Below are 18,048 nucleotides of genomic sequence, written 5' to 3' on the forward strand. Positions count from 1 at the left end.
AACCTTTGCACTTGCTGTCAAATCCTTGAGCTTTTACCTGTGGGACTTCTTCAGCTCTCAGCTCAGAGGTGTTTTTGTCCCAGAGGCCTCCTCTGACCCTCATCTGGGTTCAGGCAGCAAAACTATATCCCTCCTCATCTGCGTCCTCAGCTTTCCCTGACCCACCCCCATTGGAACACCAACTCCAGGAGGGCAGGGGCCGCCTGCCTTGTTTCCTGCTGTCTCCTCCACGCCAAGTGCTATGCCAGGTGCAGGGGAAGCAGGCCCGCTAGCACTCCCAGCTTGATTCGGCCGATGGTGAAGGGTATCAGCCGTTTCTGGTGGAGGCCGCCTGCTGGAGTTTTGGAACCATCCAACCAGGCTGGAGTGTGTTGGGCCGATTCCGAGGGAAGGTGTGGGGAACAGAGGCCAGAGTTGCTGCAGTACTTGCACGGCGTGGGGCAGAGGGATGCATGGGGAGGGCAGCCCCTGCATGGAGCTGGGCAGCTGGGTCTGACTCCACAGTCCACTGACAGCTTCACGTGGTCAGCCCTTGGTTTTGAAGCGAGATGGGTTACCCTGATTTGGGGAGGTGGCTTGGGGTGGACCGGGGGGGCCACATTGTCTGCACTGTCCTGGGGTCCACGTGGGGTTTCCTCCAGCCTTTTCCAATCCCTTTGACTCCAAGATTTGCGAATACCCACTTTCTGTGGTTCAAGCCCCCAGCCTTTGCCCAGGGAGGGGTCAGGGTTCCCCGGGTCAAGTCAGGTGAGATCTCTTCTCGTACCAGGGACCCTCAAGGCCTCTCCTGCCTGCCCTTCTCCCACCGGCTGGGTCCTCGTTTGCAAACACTGGCAGGGAGTTGGGGAGGTCAGCACAGGCTCCCAGCTCAGAGGAGACATCTGCTGCAGCTGATAAAGGCTCGGAGGCCAGGGAGGGGGTGGTGGGTGCCACTGGGGTTATCTGGAAGGCCACTTGCGGCCAGCCCATTTCCTGTCTCTATCAGCTGGTGGCAGCCTCTGGGACAGGCCTGGACGCCTCAAAACATCCTTCTGGGGCCCAGGATTGAGGGCTCTGGGCGGTGGCAAAGCCAGGAGGGAGAGCTTCCAGAGTCAGGACCCTGAGTGCGGAGCAGGGCCAAGCTGAGGGTGGCAGGGCCATGGTCTGGGCACACGGGTTGCAGCCACTAGTCACGATGATGGTGATGAACCTGGCTGCCGATGTCTGTGGGGCTGACCAGGGTCAAACGCTCACATGGCTGGTCAGTTACCTACGAAGTAAACACTTTTTTTTTGTTTCTAGAGAGGCTGTCTGAGAAGGAAGCCAGCACTAGGGAAAGTAGAACTGAGAAGCGGAGAAAAGATAGGGTCTTAGTGACATCTTTGGGACCCGTTGATCTAGCTATGCCTGAATCAGACTCTGGACTTTTCTATTACAAGAGCTAATAAATTCTCTTTTTTGCTTAAGCCTATTTATTTATTTTTTTCTGTCTCTTGCAATCAAGACTCTGGATATATACAATCTGAAAGGGCCTACACTACTTAGAATTAGGCTGAGTGACATACCAAAAAAGCCCCAAAACAACAAAAACCCCAAATAACAATGGTTCTTAGCTAGTCACAGGTTCATTTTTTTTTTCTCATGTTAAAAAAGTCTGAAGCAGGAGGTCCAGGGCTTAAATGAGGGCTCCTCAGTCATTAAGAATTCAGGCTCCTGCTGACTTCCCATTGCATGATTTTACTGCATGGCTCACTTTCTCAAGACCATCTCATAGGACAAGATGGCCGCTGGAATGCTGGCCATCGCATGGAGTAATCCCCACGGTTGCCCTGCCTGGGCCGCCACTGGGATGAAAGAGGAGACCTAGGTAACGTGCTCAGTGCGGGCCTGGTGTCGGGGAGGTACCTGGGAAAGCTGAGCAAGCAACTGAGGGTGGAGGTGAGAAACCACCCCAACTCCTGTGAAAGCCATCCGCTGCTTCTCAGGGTCCTGCCTGTGGATGAGCTCTGGCCCCCCCGCCCCCCCCCCCCAGTTCCCCTCACCTTCCTCACCCTGAAGCCAGCCCGGGAGTCCCCTCAGACAACCCGCATGTTCCTGCCCTGAGTGCTGAGTCACACTTGTGTTTGTCCCTCAGAGGTGTAAACACAGAACTGGGAGCCCCCTGGAGCTGGGGACCATCCAGATACAGCAAGAGTGACAGGGGTGGCTGCCCAGCATGCCCTGGGGCTGGGTGTCTGCACAGGGCACGGTGTGGAGTGGACACCTGGCCCTCCAGATACCTCCTGGGCCTCCTGCTGGGGCAGATAAGTGCCCGGCTCTGCTATCAGCCTCGTTCCCCTGCCTGCTTGCCCTGAGCCTTGTATACGCGTAGGGGTGCACAACAGCCTGGAGATCGGGGATGTGGCAAACTCCCCCTCAGCCCAGCCCAGCAGACAGCTGAACTCTGTGCATTAAAGGCAGCTCAAGGAGGGGAGGGTATAGCTCAGTGGTAAAGCATGTGCTCAGCATGCATGAGGTCCTGGGTTCAATTCCCAGTACCTCCATTAAATAAATTAAACAAACAAACAAACAAACCTAATTACCCCCCCCCACAACCAAAAAACAAACAGCCCCCTCGCCAAAAAAAAAAAAAAACCAAACCCCAAAATAAAGACAGATCAAGAGTTTTGGATGCCTCCTGCTGGCTTCCCTGGCCCCATGATGGAGACATTTTTAGAGAAACTTAAAATAAAGGGTTTTCCCCCCTTAAATTATAACATTAGCACTGTTGGGGGAAATATTCCAAAATAAAGGAAATTTATTAAATAATCTGCATCTGTGTATAAAAATGGGAGGAAAGAAATAGACTAGATGTGAATGGTGCTAGGACTACAGGAGAGTTTTGCTTTTCCTTAACACAGTTCTGTATGATACACAACTGAGTGATGAAAGTTGGAGAACAAAGTTCGGCGCTTGGTGGAGGCTATGTCTGTGTGCACGTGCTGCGAGTACTAACAGGGTGGGGTCATTTCTACACCCGTCGGCTTGTTTATATTGATCTTCTGGATGTCTCTGATGAGCCTGAGCTGGGTGGGGTCCAGCAGCTGTCCTTGCCTCCTCCTGCCTCTTGTCCATGGTGACCCACTCAATCTTCTAAAACAGTAACTCAGCGGGGAGGGGATAGCTCAGTGGCAGAACGCATAGCATGCACAAGGTACAAGGTCCTGGGTTCAATCCCCGCTACTTCTGTTAAATAAATAAATAGACAGACAGAAAGATAGATAGATAGATAGATAGATAGATAGATAGATAGATAGATAGATAGATAGATAGATAGATAGTAACTCAGAACATGCTGTTCCCTGGCATACAAGCTGCTGTGGCTCCCTATTGCCCTGGAATAAAATCTCGGTTCCCTGCCACTGCCTCCACAGCTGGTGTGCACTGACCCTGTCACCTCTCAGATGCCTTTCTTAAGAGTCATTCTCCCTCCAGGGGTCCTGTGCTGGCTCCTTCTTGTCCCTTAGCCCTGGTTCAAAAGTCACCAGGTCTCAGCTGCCCACCTGCCAGATGCCTTCCCCAAACTCCTGTCTTCCCCAACCCCCATCCTTACTCTCTCTGATTTTTCTTTCCTTTCTGGGCAGCTGCCTCTCTTTCTGCTGCCATCATCCGGGTCAAGAGCCTGCTTCCAGTCCCAGTGCATCATAGGAACGAATCTGGGCTGCCTCTTGCTGCTCCCTCCACCTCCTTGGAGCTGACCTGGTCCTCTGGGCTGCATTCCCCTCCAGCCCCACTCCTGTCTGAGCCGAGGTCCCCCCCGTCCCTGCTCACCAGCAGTCAGCAGCCCTGGAACAGTCCACCCTGAGTGGTGTGGACCCAAACTCTCCCCTGTTTGCGTGCATGAGCTCTCCAGGCCCAGGGAGAGGCGAGCAGCACCAGGGTCTTCTTGGCTCCCGTGGGCCCAGGGGGAGGAGCAGCTTGCTGAAAACTCCACAATCCTGAGACTGGAGTTGGAGTTTAATAAAAGCCTCCAAGGTAACTGAGGGGTGTGGGTGCACCGTGTTCCTCCCTGTGAGGCAGGCAGGTCAGAGAACTTACAGAACACCTACCTTGTAGCAGGCCTTGAGCCCAGCACTCTGCTGTGCGCACACCTCTGCAAGCTGCGTGCCCGGGGTAGGCACGGCCCTCAGCAGGGAGTCGGTCCCTGTGCTGGCCTGTGTCTCCAGGTCCCACGGGGAGGTGAGGCTCCCAGCTTAGACAAGCTGGGGAGGGGCCCAGACCTCTCCGTGGCCTTCATGCACACTCACCAACCCTGGGCCTCCACCTCTAGGGTCCGTGGGTGGACGTGGGGACATCAGGTGGGGCGGAGGTTCCGATGAAAGAAGCATTCAGAGAATTCTGGGCGCGGTGAGGGGGTGCTGTCTGGCGAATATGGGTTTTACTTTTTACTCTGTGCGTATCTTTGAACATGGGGCCACAAAGGTATGTTGCTTCTGTGATTATAGAAAATGAAAAGATTAAAAAGAAATACAATCTCACGGTAAAACGTTGGAAGGTGACATTCTGTAAAGCACAAAGGGAGATCCCCTCCGACCCCAGCTACCACCTGTGTTTGCCTCTCCAGATTTCTCTGTAGCAAGGCAGTGACATAGTCATAAACGCTTTTAAACGAGACCTCACTGTTTTGCAACTTGCTTGCCCGCTGAACTTTGTAGCTCACAGCCTGCTTGTTGATTCTGCATTCAGTGAGCTCTGCTAACATGTACTAGCCCCTGCTGTACACCAGCTCTGTTCTAGGCCCTGCGGATACAGCAGGAAATAAAGCAAATTCCTGCCCTCCTAGGGCTTTCAGTTTCTGGGAGAGATGGACAGTAAACAAGGAAACAATGAACTAAGGTCATCACAGAATCAGACAGGAGCTGGGGAGAAAATTGGCAGGTGATCACAGGGCCTTTGCACAAGCTATTCCCGCTGCCTGCAGATGTTCATAGAGAGTGCGCATCCTTGGCCAACTTCCTGCCTTCTTCCCTCACTCTGCACTCTTCTTGCCTGCCTCCTCTGGAGCACTTATCAGGGTTTGTACTCAGTACGTTTATGTATTTACTCATTTAGTATCTGTCTCCCATCCTGGACTGTGAGCTGGGAGAGGCAGGAGCAGGCTAGAGCATCTATGGTGGTACCCAGCTCCTGCGCCCAGGGCCAGGCTCATAGCAGGGGGCTTATAATGCTAAATGTGTGACTTGTAAAGAATTTAAATTAAATGATCTTCCAAGTCGAGGAGAAGTCATCTGCGGCCGTGTGGAGTGTGTCTTCAGCCGAGGGTGCGCTGGGGCTTGGGTACCTAGTCGTGGGCTCAGCACCCAGCTGATCGCTGACCTGGGAAGGGTCCGCAGGAGTCCAGGCTCGGGGAGAGGAGGGGCCGCCTGGTCCGGGCGTGAGAAGGAGGAGCAGCTGGACACCTCCCTCCCCAGCAGCGTCTTCTGGGAAGGATCAGGGATGCCTGTGGGAGGGTGGGATGCCGGCGCCTCCCACGGGCTCCTCTTGGGACAGCCTCAGTCTCCTCCGAGAGCTGCAAAATTCAGTTTTGACCATATTTGCCTCAGAGCCAAGTGGCCACCCTGTGGGGCCGTGGTAATAATATCGGTTTATTTACTCTGTGTCCCAGTCAAGCATGCCTCTGAGGAACGCAAGGCTTCCCTGGTAGTTGAGTTAGCACAGGAGTTTGGAAACGGAGCCCCCAGGGTGGGAATCCCAGGGGGCTCAGCAGAGCTGGAGTTGTCTGGGGATTCGGAGTCACATTCGCTGGGGTGGCTTGGGGCTCCTCTGCCCCCTGACCCCCTGCAGGTCTCCAGAAAGTAAAACAAGGTAAATCCTCTGTGCACTTGGACCTCCTACTGCTCCCTTGTGTGGAGGCTTCTGTGGCCACTTGCTCCCAAACTGTCCCTGGGGAACCAGACCTCCCCTACCTGTGTCCCTGGGTCTCAGATGATTCCTGATCCACCACGGCCCCACTGGGGTGAGCATGTGACCCAGACTGGACAAAAGAACATTGCATACCACTGGCCTTCGTGAATGGCTTGCGAGTGGGCACGTGGTCTGATTGTGGGCATTGAGAGACAGTGAGGCTCGTGATGGAACACCTGAGGGAGGGAGGTACCCTTTCCTGTGGATTTAACCTGGGGGTTTAGAGCGTGGAGCTGCCAGGATGACCCATGGAGCCTGAGCATGAACCAGCTTAGGAGGCAGCAGGATGGAGGAAGCAGAGAAACTGAATCGTGAGGACGGTGTTTGAACTGCTGGATCCAGCCATTCCTGAAGTCAGGCTGAGAGAGCCTATCAATTCTCTTTATTCATTAAACCAGTGTATTAGTTTTCTATTGCTGTAGTACCAAATCATCACACACTTAGTGGCTTAAGACAATACAAAACAGATGACTACGTCATACTTTTGTGGGTCACAACTCCAGATACAGCATGACCCGATGGGTCCTTGGCTTGGGGTGGTGGAAGTCCAGGTATCTGCAGAGCTGTGGTCCTTGCTGGAGGCTCTAGGGAGGAATCCTCTTCCAGGCCCATTCAGATGGTGGCTGAATTCAGCACCTTGTGGCCATGGGACTGGGGTCCTCATTCCCTGCTGGCTGACAGCTGAGGGGTAGGGCTTTGCTCCTAGAGGCTCCCACATTCCTTCTCGTGTTTTCCACATGGTTCCCTTCTGCATCAGTGAGTCAAGCCCTTCTCACTGTTCATCTCTCTCCAGCTTCCTCCTCTGCTCCCTCTCTCTGCCTCCAGCTGGAGGAAGTTCTTTACTTTTAACAGCTCATTTGATTAGATTGAACCTACCTGGATAACCCAGGGTACTCTCCCTCTTTTAAGATCTATAACTTTAATAACATCTGCAAAATCCCTTTTGCCATGTAACTTAATATATTCAGACTTAATATATTCACAAGTTCCTGGAGTTAGAACACAAATGTCTTGGGTGGGGCGCATTATTCTGCCCACCACATCGGTCTGACTTGTGTTTTCTGTCATTTGCAAAGGAAAGAATCTTGATTGATATGCCCTCCTTCTGGAGAATGATTAGTTGGACATGATTGGCTCATGCAGCTGAAATTTCTGACTTCAGGAATGTCTGGATCCAGCAGCTCAAGTACTGTTATAAGGATCCAAGTACTTTTTGTTTATCAACCTATGTTGGTTTCATGTTCAGGTTCATGACCCCTGGCTCCCACCCTCTGGGCTATTCCACAAGAAAGAAAATGTGCCTCCCTCCCACTGTCCCTAATTTCAGCCAAGCCCATCACAAAGTCAACCTCCTTTATCATGAAGGGCAGTCTAAAATTTTTTGCTCTAGAATTCCCCACTCAAGGGTGGATATTTATCTCAGTGGTAGAGTGCACACTTAGCATGCACGAGGTCCTAGGTTCAGTTCCCAGTACCTCCATTAAAAAAACAACAACAAAATTCTCCACCCTGGTTAGACTCTGGCTCTCTCCTTGATGACTCTCAGAACCACTAAATATTTTCCCCCTAAGTGACAGCACACTGTGCCCCCAAATTCTCCTTTTGTTCCTTCTACAAATGCCCAAGCTTCTTCTCTGGGCCAGGCACTGGGGGTGCAGCAGTTAAAAAAAGGTGGGTGTGGCTACTGCCCTGATAGGAGCATAAGCGAAAAAACCACTGAGTTACAAATGTGTGATGGAAACAAGCAGGTGAGGAAATGGAGAAGAACCTGGGGGGTCTGAGTGAGAGGTGGGTCCAGCCAAAGTCACTGGAGAGAAGTCAGGTAAGGGGCAAGAGTGGGAAGAGCATTCCAGAGGGGCTCACAGCCTGTGCAAATGTCCTGAGGTTGGATGTGCTGGGACAGGTGGAGGAACTGCCAGAGGCCAGGAGGACAGGAGTATGGTCGGGGGAGGGGATTGAGGCTGGCAAGGCGGCTAGGGAGCTGGGTGGGGATGAATGCACTCACCTAACCTGATTCCTGCAAAACAAACGGCTTGGCTTTGGAATCACAGCTTCCTGGAGGGTGGCAGTGGGAGCAGGGGGCCTGACTGGGAGCACTCCTTGGCATCTTCCTCCCCTCCCTGGGGGAACCCCTCCCCTCCCCGGGGGCAGCCGTCCCCCAGCACCTCCGCATTTGCAGTCATGGAGCCAGAGACCAGCACCAGCGTGACTTCCTTCCTCCCTTGCTTCTGCCTGGCCTCTCAGAATAGTATTTGGCACCTTATTGAGGTTTGCACCTGCCACCCCTGGCCCTGCAGGGTGTCTCCACCTGACCTACCTCTCCGAAGAGGAGAGGACGCACTATTGTTCTTCGGTGGAGGTGGTGGCAGGGATGGCTGGCTCAGTGAGAAGGGACCCATCACCCCTGCCTCCTTTGCATCCCTGTCTAGTGGTTTCTCCCGCCTCCAACTGCCAGCAGCCACCTTTGTTACCAACAGTGGTGGCATCTTTATACAGGATAATTGCACCGCTTCTGTTTTCCAGCATCTTGACCAGGCATCAGGGGTCTGTAGTGGAAATTCCTTCCTGTCCTGTCCCCCATCCAGTTCTTTTCCCTTGAGGCATCCAGCACCTCCAGTTTTGACATAATGCATTTTGCACTTGTGTCTACCTGTTCCCTCCCAAGTCAGCACCTGCCATTCGCTCTGTGAGGCGCCCGGCTCTTTGGCATACGTCTTGGAGATTTCCCAGTTAGTTCACACACAGCTTGCTCTGGCCTTGTTGTGGGCTGCATGGTACTCCACGCTGTGGTGGCGGGGCTGGGCAAGCTCTCTTGCCCATCTTCCCCCCGGGAAGTCATTTCCAATGAATCGCCTCAGCAAAGTCACGGTGCTTCTGCCATGGTCAAGTCCGTGAGCACCTACTGTGTGCCAGACTTTCACCCGCAGGCTCTTCTCAGCTTTCACACAGCCCTGCCGGGAGGCCACACAAGACAAGATAACCATCCGGGGCCACACTTTTTAAGTTCATTTCCCAAATTCAGTGACCCAGCTGGAACTTGGCCCCTGAGATGTGTCATTGTTATTTCTGGGGCATCTCAAGAAGCCTCACATATGCTCCAAACCAAGCTCAGAGAAGTGGGGTCTTCCCTGTTTTCCTTTTCCTCGTTTGTTCTCACCATGCCTACCAACCCCAAGCTCCTGGAAAAGGCTGCCTGGTGCCCCCGTCCCACGCCCAGATCCCTGCTTGCAGGTGCCCACCGAGCTCTGGCCTATGAGCTGACCTAGTGCCTGGGATGGGGGGGGCCTCCATTAACAATACCACCAGCACCCACCCGTCCTCCCAAATAATTAAATTCTTTCTCCGTTTACTTCCTGAACAACTACCAAATACAAGGACCCAGTGGGGAATACAAAAAGTTCATAAGTCATCACTGGAATAATTGTTTTGGTCTGATAGGCACCACAGTGAAGCCCCAAGCCTTCCCAGGCGTTCCTCTGCCTCAGGGCCTTTGCACATGCTATGTTCCCACTCCTCTCCCAGGTATCCACACAGCTCACCTCTTACCTTGCTCCATTCAAATCACAGCCCCCCTACTTACCACGCCCTCCTCCCTTGCCTGTTCATTTTCCTCTGTAACTCTTAGCGTGCCTCAAACCTACATAAGAACTATTTATTATTACTTATTTGTCTGACTATTGCCTGTACCTCTGGTGGACTGTCAGTCCATAAGGGCAGGCATTCAGTGAATCTCTTCAGGGGCCAGGGAGGATGGTGTCAGGGGACATTTTCCTGCCACTGGGAACAGACCCAGGTTTCGTGGGGCCTGAAGTTTATACAATTTTGAGCACCATCTTTAGGAAAAAGAATATATGGTTACATGTACAGAGTAAGGGCCCGAGATCTAAAAAAAAAAAAAGCCTGGCATTGCCAGAGGGAAAGGCATTCCAGGCAGAGGGAACAGCTTGTGAAAAAGCCCAGGGTGGCCAAGAGCCAGGAAAGAAAGGGAGAAGGTCTGTGTGGCCGCAGCCTTGCAGGGGACCCTAGAGGGGCTGGAGATCCAGTGGGGACCAGCTAGGAAGTAAGTGACCGGGTGTGACATGTGGGGCCCTGGTTTCTGTGGGATCCCAGGAGGAAGCTGGGAGAGGGCCTCCGGGTTCCCCAGGATGGAGCCCTGCCAGCAGAGGCTTTCCCACTCACTCCTCTGGCTGAGCCGGGGGTGGCTCTTGCCCTGGCACTACCCGCCCCCACTCTGCCTCTCCCTGCCCCGTCAGCCTCCAAGAATGTGTCTCCCTGCTGGATCCCTGCTCACCCCTAACCCAGCCAGAGAGTTCCCCCGAGGCTGGCTGGAGAGGCTCCCCCTCCTCTCTCCCCAAACTCTGCTCAGAATAAAAGCTCGGGGGCCCTGCCTGGCTGGGGACCCTGTGCCCTGGCCTGCAGCCACTACCATCCATTTGCATCACAAATGAGCCTGGGTCAGGCTGTTGGGCTCTGGCCAGCCTGCCTGGTGCTGCCCTCGGTGACTTAAGGACACAAGCCAGTATCCAGCTGCTGCACACGCTGCTCCCTCCCACTGCTGCCTAAACTGCATCCCTAGGGGAGGGTGCCGGGTCCCCTGCAGGCTTGGGATCCCCCTGACTGTCCAGCCCTCCCCTCCAGCTGGGAACAATGACAGTTGTGGCAGATAATCTCAGTTCTGGCCAAGGAGGGCTCTCTGAATGTTGGGGGGCCCAGCCTATAGCACTCACAGCAACCCATTCTACAGAGGAGGAAACTGAGGCTCAGAGAGGGTGAGCAACTTGCCCAAGGCTGCTCAGCTAAAAACCACAGAGCCCCCTCCGTTCTGCTCTAGAAACTGTGCTGTGAACAGGGGCCATCTCCTGAGGGTCGTCTGTGTTTGTCCAGCAGCTGCTGGAAGAGTGAATGGCCGCCTGTGCTTCAGCCTTGCCCCCTGCATGGCTGGGGTGAGTGGGTAGGCTGCTTCTCTTCCTAGACGCTGAGTCCATGAAATCAGGACACTGCCTGTGCCTATTTGTGGTTCTGATATGCAGCAGGTGCTTAATAAGTGCTTCTGGACTAAATACTGGAATAAATCAACACACATACTCTTTTTGAACCTGGGTTGTGCTTCTCTGCTGCAGGTTCCTTCCAAGGCAGAGGTGGGTCATGTCCAGCTCAGGGTCCCCAGAGCTAAGCAAGTAGCCTGGCCCCCAGTGGGGGGTCCTGGAAAGTTCTCGGAAGTTCAGTCATGCCTTATTCTCCACAAGCCTCACCCTGAGCTGGCCAGGCTCTCAGCCTGGGGAGGATCCCAGGCTCCCTCTAGGTGAGCCTGGGCACAGGGAGGCCTCTGTCTATCTCCTCCATCTCTCCTTGGCTTGGCCCATGGAGTTCTTTCCTGCCCCAGGGCCTTTGCTTATGCTGCCCTCCCACCTGGCCATCTCTCAGCAGCTCTTCCAGGGCTGACTGCTTTGTCCCCTCCTCAGAGAGGTCCCCATCTAGCTGAAGGCCTCAGATATTCCCCACCCCCACCTCATCTGTCCCCAGAGCTCTGAGGATGTCTTATCATTGCTTCTTATTTGTTTTCTTGGGTTTTGCCTGTGTCTCCTTTAGAATGAAAGAGGGGGAAGACGCACACACTACAGAGAGCAAACAGAATGAGAAGGGAAAATATAGAGGGAGAGAGACTGGGAGAGACTGACAGAGGTGCAGAAATAGAAGTGAACGTGTGAGGGAGAGACCAGTGACTCAGAGGCAGAGACACAAACAGAAACTGAAAGAAAAACAGGACCAGAGTCCCGGAGAGAGACGGAGACTAGGGCAAGAGAAGGGGCAAGACAGAGCGCCGTGATGGTGGGTGCCAGGGGGACGGAGTGCGGGGCTTCCTTCTGCAGTGGTAGAAATGATCTGGAATTCGATTGTGGTGATGGTTGCCCAGCTCTGTGTATATGAAAAGCCACAGAATCGTATGTATACTTTACAAGGTTGCGTTTTAGGGAACATGAAACATACCTTATTTCAAGCCATGAGGGGACATCAGAGAAACACAAGGTGAAGTACAATCTACAAAATAGCAGACTGATGCTGTTCACATTGGCAAGATGAGGGAGGACAAGGAAAGAGGGAGGACCCTCCCCGGGGAACTAAGGAAACAAGATGGCCAGTTCAGGGTGGGGCCCAAACAGAGAAAGGGCTTAGGTGGAAAATCCTAGTAAAGTCCACAGCTCATGATATTGTATTAAAGTGAATTTCTTAGTTTTGATCACTGCTATTATGTAAAATATTAATATTAGGGGAAGTTGGGTGAAGGGGATGTGAGAACTAGCTTTAAACATTTTCTCTAAGTCTTAATTTATTTAAAAATAAAAAGTTAAAATAAATGTAGGAGACATAGGAGACAGAAATGACCAGAGAGCAGCCCTGGGACAGGGAGCTAGCTACCTGTGCTGCTGACCTGGCGAGGACCACCAGCCACGGCCCCTTTGGGATGAAGCCCCAGGCTAGGGGGAAACTGGTGGCCAGTCCTCTGCCTATTCCTGACAAAGAGGCTGCTGATACTCCGGGCTCAGGCTCTAGCTCCAGCTGAGGTACTTCCATGCCCAAGGCTGCAGACCCAGAGACCTGCCAGCATAGGCTGCGGACAATTCAGGGTGATACTTCTGTTCATCTAAGGGTCTCTGCAGTGGCTGGGGCAGCCCCTGGGGCGCCCCTGCACCGCACCCATGGTGGTGCCTGAATGTGCCAGCTGATGTCCCTCTATTCCTCTTCCCATCTCCCCTCTCCCCAAACACATAGCCTCAGTGCCTGCCAGCTGACTCCTGCGAGGCTCTCCGCGTCCTTCTGCAGGAGGGAAAAACACCCGCGGAGCCTGCTTTCCTGTGAAAATAGCAAAGTGGCAGCCCTGCACCGGGGTTGGGGTCTGTATTGTGCAGGTCCCCGCAGAGGACGTGAAGGCCTTTTTTCTGCCCCATGCTGGTCTCTGGGCTCCTGGAGGGAAAATACTCATGTTTATTTCCTTAGAACCCAGCCCTGGGCCAGGCACATAGTAGGTGCTCAATTAACACTTGTGCATTTCTCAGGCACCTTACTCCCAGGGCCTGAGCCAAAGGCCAGCTCTTACCTAATCTAATGCTTTCAAGCTTTTTAAAGCAGTGAAATTGGCTTTTTAAAAATGAAAATACACAGTAGAGTTCAGAGAATAATAAAATAAGCTCCTGTGACCACTACCCAGAATTAAACATCATGAGATATGAAGATTTTTCACATTCGTCACGAATCCTTTTTCTTCTAAAGAAATGAAATGTTACAGATTCAGCTCAGTTCTGCTGTGACCCCCACCCCCAGCCCTAGCTACCTGCAGCGGGAGTGGGAGATGCGGCCTCCCGCCCAGCTCCCACCCCCACTCCCAGCCACCCTCAGTGGGAATGGGAGATGCGTCCTCCCGCCCAGATTTTTACCGGCATATTTATGGTGACAGTCAATCTGTGGTATTGTTTTGTGTGCGCCGTTTAATCGTCTTGTACAGGAATGGTCTCATACAGCGTGCAGGGCCCTGATTTTGTGTTTTCCCACACATTGAGGTCACTGATGATAGTGATGGAGAGGGATCCGTCCTGGTAAGAAGCTGTCCGCTACCCCACAGCTGCCCGCAACCCGCATCTTTCCCAGCTCCCAGACCTGTGGGCCAGGCAGCCCCACAGGGCTCAGAAGGGCCCCATGCCAGGTTTAATGCTCTGCTGTCTCCGTCTTGACATTCTTAGTAATTTTTGAACAAGGGGCCGGCATTTTCAGTTTGAGTGGGCCCCATTCTCACAACATGGAACACCTACCGAGACCCCGTCCCGTGTCAGGCCCTGTCCTAGGCCAGCCAACAGCACAAACCACCGCAGCAAATCCTCCGAAGACTCTGTGAAAGGCACGGTTCTCGTCAACCCATTCTGCAGATGGGAACATGGAAGCGCAGAGAGCTCCAGGCTAAAAAGCCCATGCCCTAAAACAGCAGGAGACACTCGCTTTGAAAACAGAATCTGGCCCAGTCCCCTTTCTTTTAAAAACAGTGCCCAGAGAATTGAAAGCCTCCTCAGTGGTTCTGGGCCATCCCCATGGCCAGAAGCCAGAACTGCCTGTCTTGTCGGTGCCGCTCCGGGGTCTGGTGGCTGAATTCATTAAACCCCACTTCCTCTCCCTGTGGGGACTGTCTCAACGCGGGTGAACCCACCTCGAGTGTTAATCAGAGCGCCACTTCCTCTGCCCAGAGAAGACCTTTCACAACCTCTCCCCACCGGCCTTCTATAGTCAGACCCCGGCCTGCCTTTCCCGGCTGGGCGTGGTCGGGCCTGCCGCTGCTTCTGGCCTGGGGAGGAGTTTCCACGCTGGTTCCGAAGAACCCCGAGGATCCTGCGGACCAGGGGGCGTGTGTAGGGGATGCTCAGGCCCCGAGGCCCAAGATGGGGCCTCCTCCGGCTTCCCTGGCAGGCTTTCCTGCCCCGACTACCTGAGACGTGTTTTGCCATGGTCTAGCGCAGTGGTTTTCCGTGGGGGTGATTCTGTCCCCTAGGGGACACTGGGCAATATCTGGAGATATTGTGGGTTGTCACAGCTGGGGATGGGGTGCTGGGAAGGGGCCAGGGATGCTGCCACATGGCCTACAGTGCCTGGGACGGCCCCAGATGTCAATGGTGCTGTGTTTGGAGGAGGGGTGGTGGGGCCAGGAGGATGGTGGTGGAGGAGAGAGGAGGGCCGGGATTTGGGGTGTATTCTGAAGGTAGAGTGGACGCGACAAGATGAAGTCTGATGGTGACAAGTGCACGATTAAGGAGGAGTGTGATGGGGGCACCTGAGAGGGGAGGGGAGAACGGCTGTGGGAGGAGGCGATGAAGAGCAGAGGCTTGAATGGTGAGGGACCTCCCTGGAAGGTCTTGGGGGGGATCTGTAGGAAAGGGAGACAGGTGCAAAGGTGGGTGGAAAAGGATTTTGAACTTGGGTGAGGAAGTGAGATGAAGTAGGGAGGAAGGCAGAGGTCACATCCTGCAGTTTCAGGGGCCGAGAAAGAGGAGTTTCACTAGCAACTGCTGAACCCCGAGGTGCCGAGAGCACTGAACGGGAGTCTGGAGACTGGGCTTCAGCTTGAATTGGGTGCTCACTGGCCAGGTGACTTGAGAAAAATTACTCTTTGGGGGTTCCACTTCCCTCTCTGTCAAAGTAGGAGCAATGCTACCTTCGGGTTCCTCCAGGGGGGCTTCTGTGCAGAGTTGCTGAGGTGCTAGGTAGTGGGACACAGGATGGGGACATGACTTGTCACTCTGCTCTGAGTGTTTGAGTGACCCATGAGAGCTGTAAACTTGAGTCCCAAGTGTGGGTGACCTCCAAGACCCAGGCAAGGGTCCAGTCAGCTCAGGACATGTGGACATAAGTCCACGGGACTGTTTGAAACTCATCTTCAACAGTGACCCCACGTGGTAGTAAGATGCCATGGCAGCAGTGACCTTTAGTGGGGAACAGGCCCCATCCCAGCCTGGGGGTTGAAGATGACCTTGGGATCCTTGGGCTACTGAAGGTGTGGGAGGACCCGAGAAGCAGGTTCTGGGTATCTTGCTAATACAGCACCTGGGAGCCTGAGTGATTAAGAAACTAGGAGATACAGTCATCCCAATATCATAACTTGGAGAGATTTATTCTGACCTCTGCAGTTTGGAAGGAAAGTTTCCTGATACCCAGGGGCTCCCGGGGACGAGAAGGTGGGTGGTCCCTGGTGCAGAAACAGTGCCTGTCACGCCTCTGCCCTGCTGCCTGGTTTGTTACTCCAAGAATGCAGTCAGTTCCTCTGGTCCCTTCTTTCCTCCTCCCCAGCCCGGGGGCCTGCAACCCTGGGCAAACTCTGAGGAGTGAAGGGAAGGCGGGAGATGGGCTGGTGGGGGCAGAGGCTCTCCCCGCCTTCCCAAGCTGCAACCTCTCCCATCCCGCTCCTGCTTGGAAGTTGCTTCCCACGGGGACCCACCACGGGAAGTCACAGAAGCCATTTGATAAACGTTCAAAAGAGGTGAACAAACCATTCATCTCCAAGGAAATATAGACAGTTGCTACATGGAAGAATGCGCAGTCTTGTAGGCAAAGAAAGAAATACAAACAGAAGTCCTGCTGTGTGCAGATTCAATGAGAAAACAAGTATAAAATGATAAAGCCCAGTGCTGGCAGGGTTGCGGGGAAAGTGACACATCAGCTTTGCTGTAAACGGATTCAGATTGTGAAGATCAATGTTTGTGTGAAATAAGCGCTGAGAACCTGTACACGCCCCGTGACCCGGCATTTTGTCTTTTGGCAAAATGTGGCCTTATTTAAATGTGGGAAATGGAAAAAAATGAAAGCCAAAAGCCCTAGATGACCTGTGCTAACTTCTGCAGCATGCTCGCAGTATTTGAAATGCTGGACATTTAACCTTACAGTCACTCTGCAAGGTGTGTGTTTTATGAGGCCCCATTTCACAGGTGACGAGCTGGAGGCCCACGGAGTCCAGCCCTCCCTCCGCCATCACTCAGGTGGTAGGCAGCAGACCTGAGGTTTGAACCCTGAAACCTGGGGTTTCCCTGCCCCACACCACTACTCTGGAAGACGAAGGCAGAATTGTCCACCAAAGAGAAAGTGAGTGGAGGGGGGTGTGCTGTCACCAGGATGTGACCAGAAGACAAAAGAGTTTCTTTCTTCCTCTGCCTGGCAGTAAATACAAGCCTGCTGCCTGGAAGGCGTGCCCCAGCCTGTGGTTCTGGAATGCGGGTGAGCCGCCACCCTGGAGACCTGCCGTTGGTGGCTGGTGTTGGTGGGCCAGGCCCAGCCCACAGACCCAGCTGTCGCACACAGTCTGCGTTTGTCCAAGGAATCAAGCCAGCGTCCTTCATGGTGCATGGATGGGAGCTGAACAGTTGAACCGATGCCCAGAACCCCAGTGATTCCCTCTCGGGCAGAAATGCTGGTGGCCTTGTGGCTGGAGGTGCTGGAGGGATGGCGGCCCCTCCAGGCACCTGTGGCTGCAAGAGTGGTGTGAAATTTTGGAGATGCTCTTGATACAAGGCAGAGCTTGGAGATCCTCTGTCTCTTGAGAAGGGGACAGGAAGGGACATGTCCTGGTGGCACATCCAAAGCTGGTGTGAGTGTGGATGCACTGTGAACTCTCAGGGAACAGTGGTTCTTGTTCCTGGGGTCCCTGGCTCCTCATCTCTAAAGGGTGAGGTTGACTCACGTGCATGTTGAATGTGGGGCCTCGGCTGCCGTGGCTGCAGGATGCTGTGCGCGCAGCAGGTGTGGGGCATGGCGGGAAGGCCATTGCTTTTCAACGATTTTTCTGTCCTCAATTCAGCTTGAGGCTCTCATGTCTTCATAGCCGGCCACCGCCTGCCAGTCCCCTTCTTCAGCAGAGAGAGAACAGGCCCCGGGCTCAGAGCCGCGGGCAGGCTGCAGTATCTAACAACATGATTCGTCTCTGCTGGGTTCACGGTCAGAGTTACCTTCTGTTAGTGGCAAGTGATACTGGTTTTCTATTTACATTGGCGATAGAGAATTTCCTTTTAAAATGAACTTCCTTAAATTAAAAAAAAAAAAGGTGCCACCGTAAATAAAAATATGAAGATGGTTGGTCATAGAGGTGACCCTGAAAGTCTGAAGTTTGGGGCCCGAAGGCCAGGGCCCTCCTTGGCGTCTGGCGAGATCGCCCTGGATGGTGTGGGTCTTGCCCGCCCCTCCCATCCTGGCCTCTCCTGGGCCCTCTGTGTCGAGGTGACTGATTCTTGAGTCTCTGGGACCTTTGACTTCCCCTTCCCTTCCTCCTCTCTCTCCTTCTCCCTCCTGCCAAGTCAAGGCCAGGAAGCACCCCTCCAGGCCCAGGGCAAACCCCTGCCTCGCCGTCTTGATTTGAGGGTTTCCTTGTGGGGAGGGGGCTGCCCTGGCTGTCGGCGCTCACTTTCCCAGCTTCTCCTCTCCCCCTTCGTTAGCCCAATGCACCAGTTCTTACCTTGCCTGTTTATCAGAGGGGCTTTGACAGCTTAGGGGAGAGAGCATCCCAGTTAATAACTAAGACAAGAGCCCACGTTCACTGAGCGGTGGCCGCGTGCCTGGCGCTGTGTGAGGAGCTCATTAGGTACCAGATCACTAACTCCTCAC

This window comes from Vicugna pacos, chromosome 19 (genome assembly GCF_048564905.1).
Source record: "Vicugna pacos chromosome 19, VicPac4, whole genome shotgun sequence".
NCBI lineage: Eukaryota > Metazoa > Chordata > Mammalia > Artiodactyla > Camelidae > Vicugna > Vicugna pacos.